Raw genomic sequence first — 6,000 nt, forward strand, 5'->3', positions numbered from 1 at the left:
TGCAGCCTCTGCCTCCCGGGTTCATGCCATTCTCCTACCTGAGCGTCCCAAGCAGCTGGGACTACAGGCGCCTGTCACTACGCCTGGCTAATTTTTTGTATTTTTAGTGGAGATGGGGTTTCACCGTGTTAGCCAGGATGGTCTCAATCTCCTGACCTCGTTGTCAGCCTGCCTTGGCCTCCCAAAGTGCTGGGATTATAGGTGTGAGCCACCGCGCCCAGCCAACAATTAGAATATTTTTAAAGGTCAAGAATCTAGAACCCAAAAGGGAGCTGAAATTAGCATATATAAATATAAACGCACCTTAGCAATATCCATGAACGTACTGGAATGGATATTATTGTTGCCAAGCTCTGTTGCTGATGTTATATGTTATAAAGGAATGCCTTTACTGAGCTTCCCAGAGGGACACTTTCATATAGATGTAAGCAGAAATCCCTGCATATCTAACATTCAGTAGCTTCTCTGGCTTATTTTGTCTTCAGCCTCTAAAAATAGAGCCTCCCACCCATTTGGGGAAACCAAGACAGCTCAACACAGGCTGCTTTCCAGGTACCAAGTTCTTCTTTTTACTTCATCCTTCTATAAACCATGAACTTCCCAAGGTCAAGGATATGTATACCTTATTCATATTTGATTGTTTTTTCGTTGTTGTTTTGAGACAGGGTCTTGCTCTGCTGCCCAGGCTGGAGTGTAGTGGTGTGATCATAGATCACTGTAACCTCAAACTTGTGGGCTCAAGCGATTCTTCTGCCTCAGCCTCCTGAGTATCTGGGACTACAAAGGTATACAATCAAGCTCAGCTTTTGTATGTATTTATTTTGCAGAGAGGGGGTTTTGCTATGTTACCCAGGCTGGTCTCGAACTCTTGACCTGAAGTGATCCTCCCATCTTAGCCTCTCAAAGCACTGGGATTATAGGCATGTGCCACCACACCTGGCCAATACCTTATTCATCTTTGTATCTCCAGCATCTAGTCCAGGGCCCAGCCCATGGAATATGCATCTGGTGAACTGAATTGAAAGCTCCGTCTTCTTTCTCTTTTCTCCTACCTATAACCCATTTCTACAATGATATTTCTTGTCTACTTCTTCACAAACAGCATAGTAGACACACAGAGATGGGAGAATGTGCATAGAATATGGGCTCAAATTCATTCCTGCCCCTGCCATTTACTCACTGTGTGGTTTTGAAAAAGAGTGGTGAATGTTTAGGGGACTTCAAGTTTGGCTGAAATTTAGAGAGAAAACTATTGAGAAAAGAGATTAGAGAGGCAGGATAGAGTCAAATTGTAAAATGTCAGACCAAAGAGCTGGAGAGACTTTGACCAATCAGGAGCCAGTTAAGAGTGGAAAAGTAGAGAAGAGAACAGAGCCAGGGAGTCCAGCCGGAAGACTAAAGTGGCAATGTAAGTGACAAGGAGGAGTGTCTAAGTTAAGGCACTGATAGAGATGGAGAGGAATCAATATGAGAGATATTAAGGCGATAGAATGGGCAGACTTTGGTGACTGATTAGATGTGAGAAGTAAAGGACATTCTAAGTTATAATCTGAGATGAATACGGAGCATCAGTCTAAAACTAGGTACCAGATAAGCGAATTTCCCATTCTCCCAGGCATGTGACTGCTCCTGTCCCTCTCTTTATTGCCCAGAAGACCCTTTGGCTATCAGCCTAGAGGCTCACCAAATGCCTTCTGACCTCTCTAGTGGGAGATAGAGAAGGAAAGGGCTGGAGCATGTGAATGCCACCTGAAAAAGGCTTCCTGAAGTCAATGCTTTTGGGCCTAAATTCTGGATAGTTTTGTCCTTCATGGTGAGTGGATATCAGAAGAAAGGCAGCTATGACTGTAGGGCTAAGAAAGAGAGAACCAAATAGTAATTTGTGATCGCTTCATTCTATTTATTTATTTTATTTTTATTTTTATTTTTTTGAGACAGAGTCTCACTCTGTTGCCCAGGCTGGAGTGCAGTGGCATGATCTTGGCTCACCGCAACCTCCACCTCCTGGTTCAAGCGATTCTCCTGCCTCAGCCTCCTGAGTAGCTGGGACTACAGGCGCCCACCACCATGACCAGCTAATTTTTATATTTTTAGTAGTAACGGGGTTTCCCCATATTGTCCAGGCTAGTCTCGAACTCCTGCCCTTGTGATCTGCCCACCTTGGCCTCCCAAAGTGCTGGGATTACAGGAGTGAGCCACTGTGCCCGGCCACGATCACTTAACTTTAAAATGATTTTGACAAATCCCTTTCTCTCCCTCCTCCAGGCCTTTTTTTTTTTTTTTTTTTTTTGAGATGAAGTTTCACTCTTGTTGCCCAGGCTGGAGTGCAGTGGTGCAATCTCAGCTCATTGCAACCTCCGCCTTCCTGTTTCAAGCGCTTCTCCTGCCTCAGCTTCCCGAGTAGCTGAGATTACAGGCACCCGCCACCACACCTGGCTAATTTTTGTATTTTTAGTAGAGACAGGGTTTCACCATGTTGGCCAGGCTGGTCTCAAACTCCTGACCTCATACACCGCCTGCCTTGGCCTCCCAAAGTGCTGGGATTACTGGTGTGAGCCACCACACCTGGCCTTTTTTTTTTAAGACAAGGTCTCACTCTGTCACCCACACTGGAGTACAGTGATACAATCATGGTTTAATGTAGCCATGACCTCCCAGGCTCGAGCAATCCTCCCACCTCGGCCTTGGAAAATGCTGGAATTACAGTCATGAGCCATTTATGATATCTGGACCTTGGAGAGCAGCAACACAAAAGATTCTTCCTAGTCTATAAGAAAAGGGTTTTTTAAAAATAGATAGGGTCTTACTATGTTGCCCAGGCTGGACTCGAAATACTGGGCTTAAATGATCCTTCCACCTCAGCCTTCCTAGTAGCTGAGACCCCAGGTGCACCCCACCATACCCCACCTCTATGCCATTTCTTATGCTGCTATCAGAGTACTATTTCTTTTCTTTTTTTTTTTTTTTTTTTGAGACAGAGTCTCGCTCTGTCACCCAGGCTGGAGTGCAGTGGCCAGACCTCAGCTCACTGCAAGCTCCGCCTCCCAGGTTCACGCCATTCTCCTGCCTCAGCCTCCTGAGTAGCTGGGACTACAGGCGCCGCCACCTCGCCCGGCTAGTTTTTTGTATTTTTAGTAGAGACGGGGTTTCACCGTGTTAGTCAGGATGGTCTCGATCTCCTGACCTTGTGATCCGCCCATCTTGGCCTTCCAAAGTGCTGGGATTACAGGCTTGAGCCACTGCGCCCGGCCCAGAGTACTATTTCTAAACATAAATATGACCATGTCACTTTTCTGCCCAAGGTTGTTTAATGCCCTTCACACACTGCCTGTAGCAGTGCTGTCCAGCAGAACTGTCTGCAAATATGTGAATGTTCTATATCTGCTCTAATAGATAGCTACCAACCATAAGTGGCTACTGAGCACTTGAAGTGCGACTAGTGTGACTTAGAAACTGGATTTTAGGGCAGGGCACAGTGGCTGACGCCTGTAATCCCAGCACTTTGGGAGGCCAAGGCAGGCGGATCACGAGGTCAGGAGATCGAGACCATCCTGGTTAACACGGTGAAATTCCGTCTCTACTAAAAATACAAAAAAAAAAATTAGCTGGGCGTGGTGATGGGCGCCTGTCGTCCCAGCTACTCGGGAGGCTGAGGCAGGAGAATGGCGTGAACCTGAGAGGCGGAGCTTGCAGTGAGCGGAGATCGCACCACTGCACTCCAGCCTGGGCGACAGAGAGAGACTCCATCTCAAGAAAAAAAAAGAAAAGAAACTGGATTTTAATTTAATTATAATGTAAATAACCACATGTGGCTAGTGGCTCCTTATACTGGCTATGGGATCAGGCCCAGACTCCTAAAAACCAAGTCCTTTGCTCTCTATTTCCCACCTACCTATCTAGCCTTATTTCCACCCCCACTTTTTTTTTTTTTTTTTTTTTTTTTGAGACAGAGTCTTGTTCTGTCACCAAAGCTGAAGTGCAGTGATGCGATCTTGCTCACTGCAACCTCAAACTCCTGGGCTCAAGCAATTCTCTCACCTCAGCTTCCCAAGTAGCTGGGACTATAGGCACATACCATTGTGCCCAGCTAATTTATTTTTATTTTTATTTTATTTTTATTTTTATTTTTGTAGAGATGAGGTCTCACTTTGTTACTCAGGCTGGTCTCGAACTCCTGGGCTCAAACATCCTCCCATCTCAGCCTCCCAAAGTGCTGGGATTACAGGTGTGAGCCACTGAGCCTGGCTGGCCTTTCCACCCTTTTCTTTTCTTTTTTTTTTTTTGAGACAGAGTCTTGCTCTGTCCCTCAGGCTGGAGTGCAGTGGCACGATCTCGGCCCACTGCAAGCTCTGCCTCCCGGGTTCACGCTGTTCTCCTGCCTCAGCCTCCCGAGTGGCTGGGACTACAGGCACCTGCCACCACGCCCGGCTAATTTGTTTGTATTTTTTGTAGATTCGAGGTTTCACCATGTTAGCCAGGATCGTCTCGATCTCCCGACTTGATGCACCTGCCTCAGCCTCCCAAAGTGCTGGGATTACAGGCGTGAGCCACCATGCCCAGCCCTTTCCACCATGCCCGGCCCTTTCCACCCTTTTCAACGCAAATATTACTCCATAGCCAATATTAAATCCTGTAATTCTCCAATCATAATACTCTCTATCACACCTCCCTGCCTTTGCTCCTGCAATATTTCTGTTGAAATGACCTTTCTTTACTCATTCACCTGGAAAACTCCTACTCTTCTTTCCAGACACAAGTCAAATGTTACCTTTCCTGTATAGCCATTTCCAATGACTCTGCAGGAATAATGTGGTCCCTCCTCTGCACTTCCACAGCTCATTTCTCATGCTGTCAACACAATGTATTGTCACTATTTGTTCACTTATGTATCTTCTCCACTAGATCTCCACCGGATTCACTATAGCACTTTCAGAGGAATATTGTTTATTTTTCTTTCTATCCTCAGCATTTGCCACAGGTCATAGAACATAATGAAGCGCCAACAAATGTTGAATGACATAATGAATATGTGAATATTTTTAAAGTTCCTAGAAGTAAATATGGATTTTAGATTTTTATAATATCTTGCATCACAAAAAAAGCATTGAGTACTTTGCCTTTCTGGTTATTATTTTTATGAGCTAGCCTTCCTTTAAAGCTTAAAAAAAAAAAAAACTGTCCTGATTCTCAGCACAACCACATCAGAGAATGCCTTAGGGAGCAAGAAAATAAAGGGAGGCCCTTTAGAAAAACTATGTTTGATCTCTGGTTAAACTTCCTTTCAAGTAATAATTTCTTTTTTTTTTTTTTTTTTTTTTTTGAGACGGAGTTTTGCTCTGCGGCCCAGGCTGGAGTGCTGTGGCCGGCTCTCAGCTCACTGCAAGCTCCGCCTCCCGGGTTCACGCCATTCTCCTGTCTCAGCCTCCCGAGTAGCTGGGACTACAGGCGCCGGCCTCGTCGCCCGGCTAGTTTTTTTTGTATTTTTTAGTAGAGACGGGGTTTCAGCGTATTAGCCAGGATGGTCTCGATCTCCTGACCTCGTGATCCGCCCGTCTCGGCCTCCCAAAGTGCTGGGATTACAGGCTTGAGCCACCCCGCCCGGCCTCAAGTAATAATTTCATGGTCACCTATTATAAAAAGTTTCCAGGGCCGGGCGCGGTGGCTCAAGCCTGTAATCCCAGCACTTTAGGAGGCCGAGACGGGCGGATCACGAGGTCAGGAGATCGAGACCATCCTGGCTAACACGGTGAAACCCCGTATCTACTAAAAATACAAAAAAGAAACTAGCCGGGCGCGGTGGCGGGAGCCTGTAGTCCCAGCTACTCGGGAGGCTGAGGCAGGAGAATGGCGGGAACCCGGGAGGCGGAGCTTGCAGTGAGCTGAGATCCGGCCACAGCACTCCAGCCCGGGCAACAGAGCAAGACTCCGTCTCAAAAAAAAAAAAAAAAAGAGTTTCCCATAGTGCCAAAAAGTTCTAATCTATGACTTAAGTGAAAATAT

The sequence above is a fragment of the Rhinopithecus roxellana genome, chromosome 15 (assembly GCF_007565055.1).
Source record: "Rhinopithecus roxellana isolate Shanxi Qingling chromosome 15, ASM756505v1, whole genome shotgun sequence".
Taxonomy (NCBI): domain Eukaryota; kingdom Metazoa; phylum Chordata; class Mammalia; order Primates; family Cercopithecidae; genus Rhinopithecus; species Rhinopithecus roxellana.